Raw genomic sequence first — 19,280 nt, 5'->3', positions numbered from 1 at the left:
AGAAAAGGCATTGTAGCCCCTTTTTTCCTTTTTTTGCATTCTCTTGTGAAAAAAACCCTTTTGTGTTGAGTCTATTTGGACTAGATATCTGGGAGCACCACCAACCAAGAGCTGATAGCAATTAATATGGCAGTAACAGCTAGTATGTTGGTTTACAAACTATTTATTTATCGGTAATAGGTCCTGTGCGGTTTCAATTCCAATGTGTTGTACTATCCATCCATACCTGTGGTGCATTTTAGTTTTGCACAGTTTGCTGACCACCAGTATATATAATATATAGCAGTACGGTACAGTAGGCCACTGCTCTACTTACCTCTGTGTCGTCAAGTATATTATCCATCCATACCTGTGGTGCATTTCAGTTTTGCACAGTTTACTGACCACCAGTATATATAATATATAGCAGTACGGTACAGTAGGCCACTGCTCTACCTACCTCTGTGTCGTCAAGTATACTATCCATCCATACCTGTGGTGCATTTCAGTTTTGCACAGTTTGCTGACCACCAGTATATATAATATATAGCAGTATGGTACAGTAGGCCACTGCTCTACCTACCTCTGTGTCTTCAAGTATACTATCCATCCATACCTGTGGTGCATTTCAGTTTTGTATAGTTTGCTGACCACCAGTATATATAATATATAGCAGTACGGTACAGTAGGCCACTGCTCTACCTACCTCTGTGTCGTCAAGTATACTATCCATCCATACCTGTGGTGCATTTCAGTTTTGCACAGTTTGCTGACCACCAGTATATATAATATATAGCACTATGGTACAGTAGGCCACTGCTCTACCTACCTCTGTGTCGTCAAGTATACTATCCATCCATACCTGTGGTGCATTTCAGTTTTGCACAGTGATCAAGCTGTTAAAGCGAAACGTACGTCACTTCCGGTTCAGGTCCGGGTCCGTCTCACTGGGCGACAGCCGCCGGGAATCGTGCCTCACATCACCGCACTCCAGCGCTCATCATTCAGAGAGATCTTGGTGGTAACTAGCTAGTGCAGACAGGGACAATAGTATTTCTCTTGTCCTGTGTGCTTTTTCTTTTTTCCACAGGAACGGGCTCTCTCATTTCTGCAGCCGGGTTACTCTGCACTGCTATTAGAGCATCAGGGTTCCCTGTGCAGCAATATAGAAAAAGCAGAAGCCAGCTCCTCTCTGCACTTTTCCAAACAGAGTGGAGCTTAGGTAGTCTCTCTCATCCTGTATTCGATGTTTTCATAACAGATACAGGACAGCAGAAGACTCCCTGTCACCTTACACTCTGATTTACTAGAATTCCTCCACTAAGGATCTAATTATCTCTCAATATGCAATTCTAGCTAGATATTCCCACTAATCTCTCTGTACTATTGTGTATACATACATCCATAGACCTAATATATTGACAGATGATCTCTGCATATGACCTACAGTGTATACTATCTGACATAATCACTCAAACAAGCTAGTTATTTTCATTTGAATTTTTTGCAGGTTATTGCAATTGCATTTTTGACTATCAGCGACAACTGGTACTATTTACCTTAAAGGCTAATTAACAGCTGTTACATAGAATTAGAGCAATTAAGATTTGCAGGTTAGGTGGACGTCCACACAACTGAATGGTGAACTTCTGCCTATGTAGTTAGAGATACCGGGGTGATTTATATACACCAAGTCAGTGCTAACAAAAACTTTATCTAACAGCTGTTTCTAGATTGCTTGCCCACACGACTGATTGGTGAGCAGCAAAGCAGAAGAATTACTCCTCAGCTAAGTAATTTTAAGAAAAAGGGAGTATGTATAAACTCCAACTAAAAAAAACACTTTTGAGCTCATTTGTGTTTCTTTCTTCTTCTCTTTTGGTTTTGATGGTGAGAGGTGATGAATAGGATGATCAGACCATTATAATTAAATTTATTCATAGAGAAATTTGAGGTCTCCGGATACCGTTTGAGAAATATAGATTGTTATTTGATATTTTCGCTAGAGCTGAATATTAGACATATGGTGTGTTAGTATACATTACCAGAATAGCAGGGTATGCCACAAAACTTGGTGTAAAAATTGTTATATTCACAATTTTTTTTAAAAATGAATTAAAAGTTAATTTTTAATCATGTAAAATTCATAATTTTATAAGTGTGCCCCAGAAAAGGCATTGTAGCCCCTTTTTTCCTTTTTTTGCATTCTCTTGTGAAAAAAAACCCTTTTGTGTTGAGTCTATTTGGACTAGTTATCTGGGAGCACCACCAACCAAGAGCTGATAGCAATTAATATGGCAGTAACAGCTAGTATGTTGGTTTACAAACTATTTATTTATCGGTAATAGGTCCTGTGCGGTTTCAATTCCAATGTGTTGTACTATCCATCCATACCTGTGGTGCATTTCAGTTTTGCACAGTTTGCTGACCACCAGTATATATAATATATAGCAGTACGGTACAGTAGGCCACTGCTCTACCTACCTCTGTGTCGTCAAGTATATTATCCATCCATACTTGTTGTGCATTTCAGTTTTGCACAGTTTACTGACCACCAGTATATATAATATATAGCAGTACGGTACAGTAGGCCACTGCTCCACCTACCTCTGTGTCGTCAAGTATATTATCCATCCAAACTTGTGGTGCATTTCAGTTTTGCACAGTTTACTGACCACCAGTATATATAATATATAGCAGTACGGTACAGTAGGCTGCTCTACCTACCTCTGTGTCGTCAAGTATACTATCCATCCATACCTGTGGTGCATTTCAGTTTTGCACAGTTTGCTGACCACTAGTATATATAATATATAGCAGTATGGTACAGTAAGCCACTGCTCTACCTACCTCTGCGTCGTCAAGTATACTATTCATCCATACCTGTGGTGCATTTCAGTTTTGCACAGTTTGCTGACCACCAGTATATATAATATATAGCAGTACGGTACAGTAAGCCACTGCTCTACCTACCTCTGTGTCTTCAAGTATACTATCCATCCATATCTGTGGTGCATTTCAGTTTTGCACAGTTTGCTGACCACCAGTATATATAATTTATAGCAGTACGGTAAAGTAGGCCACTGCTCTACCTACCTCTGTGTCGTCAAGTATACTATCCATCCATACCTGTGTTGCATTTAAGTTTTGCACAGTTTGCTGACCACCAGTATATATAATATAAAGCAGTACGGTACAGTAGGCCACTGCTCTACCTACCTCTGTGTCATCAAGTATACTATCCATCCATACCTGTGGTGCATTTCAGTTTTACACAGTTTGTTGACCACCAGTATATATAATATATAGCAGTACGGTACAGTAGGCCACTGCTCTACCAACCTCTGTGTCATCAAGTATACTATCCATCCATACCTGAGGTGCATTTCAGTTTTGCACAGTTTGCTGACCTCCAGCATATATAATATATTGCAGTACGGTACAGTAGGCCACTGCTCTACCTACCTCTGTGTCGTCAAGTATACTATCCATCCATACCTGTGGTGCATTTCAGTTTTGCACAGTTTGCTGACCACCAGTATATAATATATAGCAGTACGGTACAGTAGGCCACTGCTCTACCTACCTCTGTGTCGTCAAGTATACTATCCATCCATACCTGTGGTGCATTTCAGTTTTGCACAGTTTGCTGACCACCAGTATATATAATATATAGCAGTACGGTACAGTAGGCCACTGCTCTACCTACCTATGTGTCGTCAAGTATACTATCCATCCATACCTGTGGTGCATTTCAGTTTTGCACAGTTTGCTGACCACCAGTATATATAATATATAGCAGTACAGTACAGTACGCCACTGCTCTACCTACCTCTGTGTCGTCAAGTATACTATCCATCCATACCTGTGGTGCATTTCAGTTTTGCACAGTTTGCTGACCACCAGTATATAATATATAGCAGTACGGTACAGTAGACCACTGCTCTACCTACCTCTGTGTCGTCAAGTATACTATCCATACATACCTGTGTTGCATTTCAGTTTTGCACAGTTTGCTGACCACCAGTATATGTAATATATAGCAGTACGGTACAGTAGGCTACTGCTCTACCTACCTCTGTGTCGTCAAGTATACTATCCATCCATACCTGTGGTGCATTTCAGTTTTGCACAGTTTGCTGTCCACCAGTATATATAATATATAGCAGTACAGTACAGTAGGCCACTGCTCTACCTACCTCTGTGTCGTCAAGTATACTATCCATCCATACCTGTGGTGCATTTCAGTTTTGCACAGTTTGCTGACCACCAGTTTATATAATATATAGCAGTACGGTACAGTAGGCCACTGCTCTACCTACCTCAGTGTCGTCAAGTATACTATCTATCCATACCTGTGGTGCATTTCAGTTTTGCACAGTTTGCTGACCACAAGTATATATAATATATAGCAGTACGGTACAGTAGGCCACTGCTCTACCTACCTCTGTGTCGTAAAGTATACTATCCATCCATACCTGTGGTGCATTTCAGTTTTGCACAGTTTGCTGACCACCAGTATATATAATATATAGCAGTATGTTACAGTAGGCCACTGCTCTACCTACCTCTGTGTCGTCAAGTATACTATCCATCCATACCTGTGGTGCATTTTAGTTTTGCACAGTTTGCTGACCACCAGTATATATAATATATAGCAGTACGGTACAGTAGGCCACTGCTCTACCTACCTCTGTGTCGTCAAGTATACTATCCATCCATACCTGTGGTGCATTTCAGTTTTGAACAGTTTGCTGACCACCAGTATATATAATATATAGCAGTACGGTACAGTAGGCCACTGCTCTACCTACCTCTGTGTCGTCAAATATACTATCCATCCATACCTGTGGTGCAATTCAGTTTTGCACAGTTTGCTGACCACCAGTATATATAATATATAGCAGTACGGTACAGTAGGCCACTGCTCTACCTACCTCTGTGTCGTCAAGTATACTATCCATGCATACCTGTGGTGCATTTCAGTTTTGCACAGTTTGCTGACCACCAGTATATATAATATATAGCAGTACGGTACAGTAGGCCACTGCTCTACCTACCTCTGTGTCGTCAAGTATACTATCCATCCATACCTGTGGTGCATTTCAGTTTTGCACAGTTTGCTGACCACCAGTATATATAATATATAGCAGTACGGTACAGTAGGCCACTGCTCTACCTACCTCTTTGTCGTCAAGTATACTATCCATCCATACCTGTGGTGCATTTCAGTTTTGCACAGTTTGCTGACCACCAGTATATATAATATATAGCAGTACGGTACAGTAGGCCACTGCTCTACCTACCTCTGTGTCATCAAGTATACTATCCATCCATACCTGTGGTGCAATTCAGTTTTGCACAGTTTGCTGACCACCAGTATATATAATATATAGCAGTACGGTACAGTAGGCCACTGCTCTACCTACCTCTGTGTCGTCAAGTATACTATCCATCCATACCTGTGGTGCATTTCTGTTTTGCACAGTTTGCTGACCACCAGTATATATAATATATAGCAGTATGGTACAGTAGGCCACTGCTCTACCTACCTCTGTGTCGTCAAGTATACTATCCATCCATACCTGTGGTGCATTTCAGTTTTGCACAGTTTGCTGACCACCAGTATATATAATATAAAACAGTACGGTACAGTAGGCCACTGCTCTACCTACCTCTGTGTCGTCAAGTATACTATCCATCCATACCTGTGGTGCATTTCAGTTTTGCACAGTTTGCTGACCACCAGTATATAATATATAGCAGTACGGTACAGTAGGCCACTGCTCTACCTACCTATGTGTCGTCAAGTATACTATCCATCCATACCTGTGGTGCATTTCAGTTTTGCACAGTTTGCTGGCCACCAGTATATATAATATATAGCAGTACAGTACAGTACGCCACTGCTCTACCTACCTCTGTGTCGTCAAGTATACTATCCATCCATACCTGTGGTGCATTTCAGTTTTGCACAGTTTGCTGACCACCAGTATATATAATATATAGCAGTACGGTACAGTAGGCCACTGCTCTACCTACCTCTGTGTCGTAAAGTATACTATCCATCCATACCTGTGGTGCATTTCAGTTTTGCACAGTTTGCTGACCACCAGTATATATAATATATAGCAGTACGTTACAGTAGGCCACTGCTCTACCTACCTCTGTGTCGTCAAGTATACTATCCATCCATACCTGTGGTGCATTTCAGTTTTGCACAGTTTGCTGACCACCAGTATATATAATATATAGCAGTACGGTACAGTAGGCCACTGCTCTACCTACCTCTGTGTCGTCGAGTATACTATCCATCCATACCTGTAGTGCATTTCCGTTTTACACAGTTTGCTGACCACCAGTATATATAATATATAGCAGTACGGTACAGTAGGCCACTGCTCTACCTACCTCTGTGTCGTAAAGTATACTATCCATCCATACCTGTGGTGCATTTCAGTTTTGCACAGTTTGCTGACCACCAGTATATATAATATATAGCAGTATGTTACAGTAGGCCACTGCTCTACCTACCTCTGTGTCGTCAAGTATACTATCCATCCATACATGTGGTGCATTTTAGTTTTGCACAGTTTGCTGACCACCAGTATATATAATATATAGCAGTACGGTACAGTAGGCCACTGCTCTACCTACCTCTGTGTCGTCAAGTATACTATCCATCCATACCTGTGGTGCATTTCAGTTTTGAACAGTTTGCTGACCACCAGTATATATAATATATAGCAGTACGGTACAGTAGGCCACTGCTCTACCTACCTCTGTGTCGTCAAATATACTATCCATCCATACCTGTGGTGCAATTCAGTTTTGCACAGTTTGCTGACCACCAGTATATATAATATATAGCAGTACGGTACAGTAGGCCACTGCTCTACCTACCTCTGTGTCGTCAAGTATACTATCCATGCATACCTGTGGTGCATTTCAGTTTTGCACAGTTTGCTGACCACCAGTATATATAATATATAGCAGTACGGTACAGTAGGCCACTGCTCTACCTACCTCTGTGTCGTCAAGTATACTATCCATCCATACCTGTGGTGCATTTCAGTTTTGCACAGTTTGCTGACCACCAGTATATATAATATATAGCAGTACGGTATAGTAGGCCACTGCTCTACCTACCTCTGTGTCGTCAAGTATACTATCCATCCATACCTGTGGTGCATTTCAGTTTTGCACAGTTTGCTGACCACCAGTATATATAATATATAGCAGTATGGTACAGTAGGCCACTGCTCTACCTACCTCTGTGTCGTCAAGTATACTATCCATCCATACCTGTGGTGCATTTCAGTTTTGCACAGTTTGCTGACCACCAGTATATATAATATAAAGCAGTACGGTACAGTAGGCCACTGCTCTACCTACCTCTGTGTCGTCAAGTATACTATCCATCCATACCTGTGGTGCATTTCAGTTTTGCACAGTTTGCTGACCACCAGTATATAATATATAGCAGTATGGTACAGTAGGCCACTGCTCTACCTACCTCTGTGTCGTCAAGTATACTATCCATCCATACCTGTGGTGCATTTCAGTTTTGCACAGTTTGCTGACCACCAGTATATATAATATATAGCAGTACGGTACAGTAGGCCACTGCTCTACCTACCTATGTGTCGTCAAGTATACTATCCATCCATACCTGTGGTGCATTTCAGTTTTGCACAGTTTGCTGGCCACCAGTATATATAATATATAGCAGTACAGTACAGTACGCCACTGCTCTACCTACCTGTGTCGTCAAGTATACTATCCATCCATACCTGTGGTGCATTTCAGTTTTGCACAGTTTGCTGACCACCAGTATATATAATATATAGCAGTACGGTACAGTAGGCCACTGCTCTACCTACCTCTGTGTCGTAAAGTTTACTATCCATCCATACCTGTGGTGCATTTCAGTTTTGCACAGTTTGCTGACCACCAGTATATATAATATATAGCAGTACGTTACAGTAGGCCACTGCTCTACCTACCTCTGTGTCGTCAAGTATACTATCCATCCATACCTGTGGTGCATTTCAGTTTTGCACAGTTTGCTGACCATCAGTATATATAATATATAGCAGTACGGTACAGTAGGCCACTGCTCTACCTACCTCTGTGTCGTCAAGTATACTATCCATCCATACCTGTAGTGCATTTCCGTTTTACACAGTTTGCTGACCACCAGTATATATAATATATAGCAGTACGGTACAGTAGGCCACTGCTCTACCTACCTCTGTGTCGTAAAGTATACTATCCATCCATACCTGTGGTGCATTTCAGTTTTGCACAGTTTGCTGACCACCAGTATATATAATATATAGCAGTATGTTACAGTAGGCCACTGCTCTACCTACCTCTGTGTCGTCAAGTATACTATCCATCCATACATGTGGTGCATTTTAGTTTTGCACAGTTTGCTGACCACCAGTATATATAATATATAGCAGTACGGTACAGTAGGCCACTGCTCTACCTACCTCTGTGTCGTCAAGTATACTATCCATCCATACCTGTGGTGCATTTCAGTTTTGAACAGTTTGCTGACCACCAGTATATATAATATATAGCAGTACGGTACAGTAGGCCACTGCTCTACCTACCTCTGTGTCGTCAAATATACTATCCATCCATACCTGTGGTGCAATTCAGTTTTGCACAGTTTGCTGACCACCAGTATATATAATATATAGCAGTACGGTACAGTAGGCCACTGCTCTACCTACCTCTGTGTCGTCAAGTATACTATCCATGCATACCTGTGGTGCATTTCAGTTTTGCACAGTTTGCTGACCACCAGTATATATAATATATAGCAGTACGGTACAGTAGGCCACTGCTCTACCTACCTCTGTGTCGTCAAGTATACTATCCATCCATACCTGTGGTGCATTTCAGTTTGCACAGTTTGCTGACCACCAGTATATATAATATATAGCAGTACGGTACAGTAGGCCACTGCTCTACCTACCTCTTTGTCGTCAAGTATACTATCCATCCATACCTGTGGTGCATTTCAGTTTTGCACAGTTTGCTGACCACCAGTATATATAATATATAGCAGTACGGTAGAGTAGGCCACTGCTCTACCTATCTCTGTGTCGTCAAGTATACTATCCATCCATACCTGTGGTGCAATTCAGTTTTGCACAGTTTGCTGACCACCAGTATATATAATATATAGCAGTACGGTACAGTAGGCCACTGCTCTACCTACCTCTGTGTCGTCAAGTATACTATCCATCCATACCTGTGGTGCATTTCAGTTTTGCACAGTTTGCTGACCACCAATATATATAATATATAGCAGTATGGTACAGTAGGCCACTGCTCTACCTACCTCTGTGTCGTCAAGTATACTATCCATCCATACCTGTGGTGCATTTCAGTTTTGCACAGTTTGCTGACCACCAGTATATATAATATAAAGCAGTACGGTACAGTAGGCCACTGCTCTACCTACCTCTGTGTCGTCAAGTATACTATCCATCCATACCTGTGGTGCATTTCAGTTTTGCACAGTTTGCTGACCACCAGTATATAATATATAGCAGTATGGTACAGTAGGCCACTGCTCTACCTACCTCTGTGTCGTCAAGTATACTATCCATCCATACCTGTGGTGCATTTCAGTTTTGCACAGTTTGCTGTCCACCAGTATATATAATATATAGCAGTACGGTACAGTAGGCCACTGCTCTACCTACCTATGTGTCGTCAAGTATACTATCCATCCATACCTGTGGTGCATTTCAGTTTTGCACAGTTTGCTGGCCACCAGTATATATAATATATAGCAGTACAGTACAATACGCCACTGCTCTACCTACCTCTGTGTCGTCAAGTATACTATCCATCCATACCTGTGGTGCATTTCAGTTTTGCACAGTTTGCTGACCACCAGTATATAATATATAGCAGTATGGTACAGTAGGCCACTGCTCTACCTACCTCTGTGTCGTCAAGTATACTATCCATCCATACCTGTGTTGCATTTCAGTTTTGCACAGTTTGCTGACCACCAGTATATGTAATATATAGCAGTACGGTACAGTAGGCCACTGCTCTACCTACCTCTGTGTCGTCAAGTATACTATCCATCCATACCTGTGGTGCATTTCAGTTTTGCACAGTTTGCTGTCCACCAGTATATATAATATATAGCAGTACAGTAGCAGTACGGTACAGTAGGCCACTGCTCTACCTACCTCTGTGTCGTCAAGTATACTATCCATCCATACCTGTGGTGCATTTCAGTTTTGCACAGTTTGCTGACCACCAGTATATATAATATATAGCAGTACGGTACAGTAGGCCACTGCTCTACCTACCTCTGTGTCGTCAAGTATACTATCCATCCATACCTGTGGTGCATTTCAGTTTTACTCAGTTTGCTGACCAACAGTATATATAATATATAGCAGTATGGTACAGTAGGCCACTGCTCTACCTACCTCTGTGTCGTCAAGTATACTATCCATGCATACCTGTGGTGCATTTCAGTTTTGCACAGTTTGCTGACCACCAGTATATATAATATATAGCAGTACGGTACAGTAGGCCACTGCTCTACCTACCTCTGTGTCGTCAAGTATACTATCCATCCATACCTGTGGTGCAATTCAGTTTTGCACAGTTTGCTGACCACCAGTATATATAATATATAGCAGTACGGTACAGTAGGCCACTGCTCTACCTACCTCTGTGTCGTCAAGTATACTATCCATCCATACCTGTGGTGCATTTCAGTTTTGCACAGTTTGCTGACCACCAGTATATATAATATATAGCAGTATGGTACAGTAGGCCACTGCTCTACCTACCTCTGTGTCGTCAAGTATACTATCCATCCATACCTGTGGTGCATTTCAGTTTTGCACAGTTTGCTGACCACCAGTATATATAATATATAGCAGTACGGTACAGTAGGCCACTGCTCTACCTACCTCTGTGTCGTAAAGTATACTATCCATCCATACCTGTGGTGCATTTCAGTTTTGCACAGTTTGCTGACCACCAGTATATATAATATATAGCAGTACGTTACAGTAGGCCACTGCTCTACCTACCTCTGTGTCGTCAAGTATACTATCCATCCATACCTGTGGTGCATTTTAGTTTTGCACAGTTTGCTGACCACCAGTATATATAATATATAGCAGTACGGTACAGTAGGCCACTGCTCTACCTACCTCTGTGTCGTCAAGTATACTATCCATCCATACCTGTGGTGCATTTCAGTTTTGAACAGTTTGCTGACCACCAGTATATATAATATATAGCAGTACGGTACAGTAGGCCACTGCTCTACCTACCTCTTTGTCGTCAAGTATACTATCCATCCATACCTGTGGTGCATTTCAGTTTTGCACAGTTTGCTGACCACCAGTATATATAATATATAGCAGTACGGTACAGTAGGCCACTGCTCTACCTACCTCTGTGTCGTCAAGTATACTATCCATCCATACCTGTGGTGCAATTCAGTTTTGCACAGTTTGCTGACCACCAGTATATATAATATATAGCAGTACGGTACAGTAGGCCACTGCTCTACCTACCTCTGTGTCGTCAAGTATACTATCCATCCATACCTGTGGTGCATTTCAGTTTTGCACAGTTTGCTGACCACCAGTATATATAATATATAGCAGTACGGTACAGTAGGCCACTGCTCTACCTACCTCTGTGTCGTCAAGTATACTATCCATCCATACCTGTGGTGCATTTCAGTTTTGCACAGTTTGCTGTCCACCAGTATATATAATATATAGCAGTACAGTACAGTAGGCCACTGCTCTACCTATCTCTGTGTCGTCAAGTATACTATCCATCCATACCTGTGGTGCATTTCAGTTTTGCACAGTTTGCTGACCACCAGTATATATAATATATAGCAGTACGGTACAGTAGGCCACTGCTCTACCTACCTCTGTGTCGTCAAGTATACTATCCATCCATACCTGTGGTGCATTTCAGTTTTGCACAGTTTGCTGACCACCAGTATATATAATATATAGCAGAACGGTACAGTAGGCCACTGCTCTACCTACCCCTGTGTCGTCAAGTATACTATCCATCCATACCTGTGGTGCATTTCAGTTTTGCACAGTTTGCTGACCACCAGTATATAATATATAGCAGTACGGTACAGTAGGCCACTGCTCTACCTACCTCTGTGTCGTCAAGTATACTATCCATCCATACCTTTGTTGCATTTCAGTTTTGCACAGTTTGCTGACCACCAGTATATGTAATATATAGCAGTACGGTACAGTAGGCCACTGCTCTACCTACCTCTGTGTCGTCAAGTATACTATCCATCCATACCTGTGGTGCATTTCAGTTTTGCACAGTTTGCTGACCACCAGTATATATAATATATAGCAGTATGTTACAGTAGGCCACTGCTCTACCTACCTCTGTGTCGTCAAGTATACTATCCATCCATACATGTGGTGCATTTTAGTTTTGCACAGTTTGCTGACCACCAGTATATATAATATATAGCAGTACGGTACAGTAGGCCACTGCTCTACCTACCTCTGTGTCGTCAAGTATACTATCCATCCATACCTGTGGTGCATTTCAGTTTTGAACAGTTTGCTGACCACCAGTATATATAATATATAGCAGTACGGTACAGTAGGCCACTGCTCTACCTACCTCTGTGTCGTCAAATATACTATCCATCCATACCTGTGGTGCAATTCAGTTTTGCACAGTTTGCTGACCACCAGTATATATAATATATAGCAGTACGGTACAGTAGGCCACTGCTCTACCTACCTCTGTGTCGTCAAGTATACTATCCATGCATACCTGTGGTGCATTTCAGTTTTGCACAGTTTGCTGACCACCAGTATATATAATATATAGCAGTACGGTACAGTAGGCCACTGCTCTACCTACCTCTGTGTCGTCAAGTATACTATCCATCCATACCTGTGGTGCAATTCAGTTTTGCACAGTTTGCTGACCACCAGTATATATAATATATAGCAGTACGGTACAGTAGGCCACTGCTCTACCTACCTCTGTATCGTCAAGTATACTATCCCATCCATACCTGTGGTGCATTTCAGTTTTGCACAGTTTGCTGACCACCAGTATATATAATATATAGCAGTATGGTACAGTAGGCCACTGCTCTACCTACCTCTGTGTCGTCAAGTATACTATCCATCCATACCTGTGGTGCATTTCAGTTTTGCACAGTTTGCTGACCACCAGTATATATAATATAAAGCAGTACGGTACAGTAGGCCACTGCTCTACCTACCTCTGTGTCGTCAAGTATACTATCCATCCATACCTGTGGTGCATTTCAGTTTTGCACAGTTTGCTGACCACCAGTATATAATATATAGCAGTATGGTACAGTAGGCCACTGCTCTACCTACCTCTGTGTCGTCAAGTATACTATCCATCCATACCTGTGGTGCATTTCAGTTTTGCACAGTTTGCTGACCACCAGTATATATAATATATAGCAGTACGTTACAGTACGCCACTGCTCTACCTACTTCTGTGTCGTCAAGTATACTATCCATCCATACCTGTGGTGCATTTTAGTTTTGCACAGTTTGCTGACCACCAGTATATATAATATATAGCAGTATGGTACAGTAGGCCACTGCTCTACCTACCTCTGTGTCGTCAAGTATACTATCCATCCATACCTGTGGTGCATTTCAGTTTTGAACAGTTTGCTGACCACCAGTATATATAATATATAGCAGTACGGTACAGTAGGCCACTGCTCTACCAACCTCTTTGTCGTCAAGTATACTATCCATCCATACCTGTGGTGCATTTCAGTTTTGCACAGTTTGCTGACCACCAGTATATATAATATATAGCAGTACGGTACAGTAGGCCACTGCTCTACCTACCTCTGTGTCGTCAAGTATACTATCCATCCATACCTGTGGTGCAATTCAGTTTTGCACAGTTTGCTGACCACCAGTATATATAATATATAGCAGTACGGTACAGTAGGCCACTGCTCTACCTACCTCTGTGTCGTCAAGTATACTATCCATCCATACCTGTGGTGCATTTCAGTTTTGCACAGTTTGCTGACCACCAGTATATATAATATATAGCAGTACGGTACAGTAGGCCACTGCTCTACCTACCTCTGTGTCGTCAAGTATACTATCCATCCATACCTGTGGTGCATTTCAGTTTTGCACAGTTTGCTGTCCACCAGTATATATAATATATAGCAGTACAGTACAGTAGGCCACTGCTCTACCTACCTCTGTGTCGTCAAGTATACTATCCATCCATACCTGTGGTGCATTTCAGTTTTGCACAGTTTGCTGACCACCAGTTTATATAATATATAGCAGTACGGTACAGTAGGCCACTGCTCTACCTACCTCTGTGTCGTCAAGTATACTATCCATCCATACCTGTGGTGCATTTCAGTTTTGCACAGTTTGCTGACCACCAGTATATATAATATATAGCAGAACGGTACAGTAGGCCACTGCTCTACCTACCCCTGTGTCGTCAAGTATACTATCCATCCATACCTGTGGTGCATTTCAGTTTTGCACAGTTTGCTGACCACCAGTATATAATATATAGCAGTACGGTACAGTAGGCCACTGCTCTACCTACCTCTGTGTCGTCAAGTATACTATCCATCCATACCTTTGTTGCATTTCAGTTTTGCACAGTTTGCTGACCACCAGTATATATAATATATAGCAGAACGGTACAGTAGGCCACTGCTCTACCTACCCCTGTGTCGTCAAGTATACTATCCATCCATACCTGTGGTGCATTTCAGTTTTGCACAGTTTGCTGACCACCAGTATATATAATATATAGCAGTATGTTACAGTAGGCCACTGCTCTACCTACCTCTGTGTCGTCAAGTATACTATCCATCCATACATGTGGTGCATTTTAGTTTTGCACAGTTTGCTGACCACCAGTATATATAATATATAGCAGTACGGTACAGTAGGCCACTGCTCTACCTACCTCTGTGTCGTCAAGTATACTATCCATCCATACCTGTGGTGCATTTCAGTTTTGAACAGTTTGCTGACCACCAGTATATATAATATATAGCAGTACGGTACAGTAGGCCACTGCTCTACCTACCTCTGTGTCGTCAAATATACTATCCATCCATACCTGTGGTGCAATTCAGTTTTGCACAGTTTGCTGACCACCAGTATATATAATATATAGCAGTACGGTACAGTAGGCCACTGCTCTACCTACCTCTGTGTCGTCAAGTATACTATCCATGCATACCTGTGGTGCATTTCAGTTTTGCACAGTTTGCTGACCACCAGTATATATAATATATAGCAGTACGGTACAGTAGGCCACTGCTCTACCTACCTCTGTGTCGTCAAGTATACTATCCATCCATACCTGTGGTGCAATTCAGTTTTGCACAGTTTGCTGACCACCAGTATATATAATATATAGCAGTACGGTACAGTAGGCCACTGCTCTACCTACCTCTGTGTCGTCAAGTATACTATCCATCCATACCTGTGGTGCATTTCAGTTTTGCACAGTTTGCTGACCACCAGTATATATAATATATAGCAGTATGGTACAGTAGGCCACTGCTCTACCTACCTCTGTGTCGTCAAGTATACTATCCATCCATACCTGTGGTGCATTTCAGTTTTGCACAGTTTGCTGACCACCAGTATATATAATATAAAGCAGTACGGTACAGTAGGCCACTGCTCTACCTACCTCTGTGTCGTCAAGTATACTATCCATCCATACCTGTGGTGCATTTCAGTTTTGCACAGTTTGCTGACCACCAGTATATATAATATATAGCAGTACGGTACAGTAGGCCACTGCTCTACCTACCTATGTGTCGTCAAGTATACTATCCATCCATACCTGTGGTGCATTTCAGTTTTGCACAGTTTGCTGGCCACCAGTATATATAATATATAGCAGTACAGTACAGTACGCCACTGCTCTACCTACCTCTGTGTCGTCAAGTATACTATCCATCCATACCTGTGGTGCATTTCAGTTTTGCACAGTTTGCTGACCACCAGTATATATAATATATAGCAGTACGGTACAGTAGGCCACTGCTCTACCTACCTCTGTGTCGTAAAGTTTACTATCCATCCATACCTGTGGTGCATTTCAGTTTTGCACAGTTTGCTGACCACCAGTATATATAATATATAGCAGTACGTTACAGTAGGCCACTGCTCTACCTACCTCTGTGTCGTCAAGTATACTATCCATCCATACCTGTGGTGCATTTCAGTTTTGCACAGTTTGCTGACCACCAGTATATATAATATATAGCAGTACGGTACAGTAGGCCACTGCTCTACCTACCTCTGTGTCGTCAAGTATACTATCCATCCATACCTGTAGTGCATTTCCGTTTTACACAGTTTGCTGACCACCAGTATATATAATATATAGCAGTACGGTACAGTAGGCCACTGCTCTACCTACCTCTGTGTCGTAAAGTATACTATCCATCCATACCTGTGGTGCATTTCAGTTTTGCACAGTTTGCTGACCACCAGTATATATAATATATAGCAGTATGTTACAGTAGGCCACTGCTCTACCTACCTCTGTGTCGTCAAGTATACTATCCATCCATACATGTGGTGCATTTTAGTTTTGCACAGTTTGCTGACCACCAGTATATATAATATATAGCAGTACGGTACAGTAGGCCACTGCTCTACCTACCTCTGTGTCATCAAGTATACTATCCATCCATACCTGTGGTGCATTTCAGTTTTGAACAGTTTGCTGACCACCAGTATATATAATATATAGCAGTACGGTACAGTAGGCCACTGCTCTACCTACCTCTGTGTCGTCAAATATACTATCCATCCATACCTGTGGTGCAATTCAGTTTTGCACAGTTTGCTGACCACCAGTATATATAATATATAGCAGTACGGTACAGTAGGCCACTGCTCTACCTACCTCTGTGTCGTCAAGTATACTATCCATGCATACCTGTGGTGCATTTCAGTTTTGCACAGTTTGCTGACCACCAGTATATATAATATATAGCAGTACGGTACAGTAGGCCACTGCTCTACCTACCTCTGTGTCGTCAAGTATACTATCCATCCATACCTGTGGTGCATTTCAGTTTGCACAGTTTGCTGACCACCAGTATATATAATATATAGCAGTACGGTACAGTAGGCCACTGCTCTACCTACCTCTTTGTCGTCAAGTATACTATCCATCCATACCTGTGGTGCATTTCAGTTTTGCACAGTTTGCTGACCACCAGTATATATAATATATAGCAGTACGGTAGAGTAGGCCACTGCTCTACCTATCTCTGTGTCGTCAAGTATACTATCCATCCATACCTGTGGTGCAATTCAGTTTTGCACAGTTTGCTGATCACCAGTATATATAATATATAGCAGTACGGTACAGTAGGCCACTGCTCTACCTACCTCTGTGTCGTCAAGTATACTATCCATCCATACCTGTGGTGCATTTCAGTTTTGCACAGTTTGCTGACCACCAATATATATAATATATAGCAGTATGGTACAGTAGGCCACTGCTCTACCTACCTCTGTGTCGTCAAGTATACTATCCATCCATACCTGTGGTGCATTTCAGTTTTGCACAGTTTGCTGACCACCAGTATATATAATATAAAGCAGTACGGTACAGTAGGCCACTGCTCTACCTACCTCTGTGTCGTCAAGTATACTATCCATCCATACCTGTGGTGCATTTCAGTTTTGCACAGTTTGCTGACCACCAGTATATAATATATAGCAGTATGGTACAGTAGGCCACTGCTCTACCTACCTCTGTGTCGTCAAGTATACTATCCATCCATACCTGTGGTGCATTTCAGTTTTGCACAGTTTGCTGTCCACCAGTATATATAATATATAGCAGTACGGTACAGTAGGCCACTGCTCTACCTACCTATGTGTCGTCAAGTATACTATCCATCCATACCTGTGGTGCATTTCAGTTTTGCACAGTTTGCTGGCCACCAGTATATATAATATATAGCAGTACAGTACAATACGCCACTGCTCTACCTACCTCTGTGTCGTCAAGTATACTATCCATCCATACCTGTGGTGCATTTCAGTTTTGCACAGTTTGCTGACCACCAGTATATAATATATAGCAGTATGGTACAGTAGGCCACTGCTCTACCTACCTCTGTGTCGTCAAGTATACTATCCATCCATACCTGTGTTGCATTTCAGTTTTGCACAGTTTGCTGACCACCAGTATATGTAATATATAGCAGTACGGTACAGTAGGCCACTGCTCTACCTACCTCTGTGTCGTCAAGTATACTATCCATCCATACCTGTGGTGCATTTCAGTTTTGCACAGTTTGCTGTCCACCAGTATATATAATATATAGCAGTACAGTAGCAGTACGGTACAGTAGGCCACTGCTCTACCTACCTCTGTGTCGTCAAGTATACTATCCATCCATACCTGTGGTGCATTTCAGTTTTGCACAGTTTGCTGACCACCAGTATATATAATATATAGCAGTACGGTACAGTAGGCCACTGCTCTACCTACCTCTGTGTCGTCAAGTATACTATCCATCCATACCTGTGGTGCATTTCAGTTTTACTCAGTTTGCTGACCAACAGTATATATAATATATAGCAGTATGGTACAGTAGGCCACTGCTCTACCTACCTCTGTGTCGTCAAGTATACTATCCATCCATACCTGTGGTGCATTTCAGTTTTGCACAGTTTGCTGACCACCAGTATATATAATATATAGCAGTACGGTACAGTAGGCCACTGCTCTACCTACCTCTGTGTCGTAAAGTATACTATCCATCCATACCTGTGGTGCATTTCAGTTTTGCACAGTTTGCTGACCACCAGTATATATAATATATAGCAGTACGTTACAGTAGGCCACTGCTCTACCTACCTCTGTGTCGTCAAGTATACTATCCATCCATACCTGTGGTGCATTTTAGTTTTGCACAGTTTGCTGACCACCAGTATATATAATATATAGCAGTACGGTACAGTAGGCCACTGCTCTACCTACCTCTGTGTCGTCAAGTATACTATCCATCCATACCTGTGGTGCATTTCAGTTTTGAACAGTTTGCTGACCACCAGTATATATAGCAGTACGGTACAGTAGGCCACTGCTCTACCTACCTCTTTGTCGTCAAGTATACTATCCATCCATACCTGTGGTGCATTTCAGTTTTGCACAGTTTGCTGACCACCAGTATATATAATATATAGCAGTACGGTACA

This window comes from Pseudophryne corroboree, chromosome 8, assembly GCF_028390025.1.
Source record: "Pseudophryne corroboree isolate aPseCor3 chromosome 8, aPseCor3.hap2, whole genome shotgun sequence".
Classification (NCBI taxonomy): domain Eukaryota; kingdom Metazoa; phylum Chordata; class Amphibia; order Anura; family Myobatrachidae; genus Pseudophryne; species Pseudophryne corroboree.
This window is presented reverse-complemented; position numbering follows the sequence as displayed.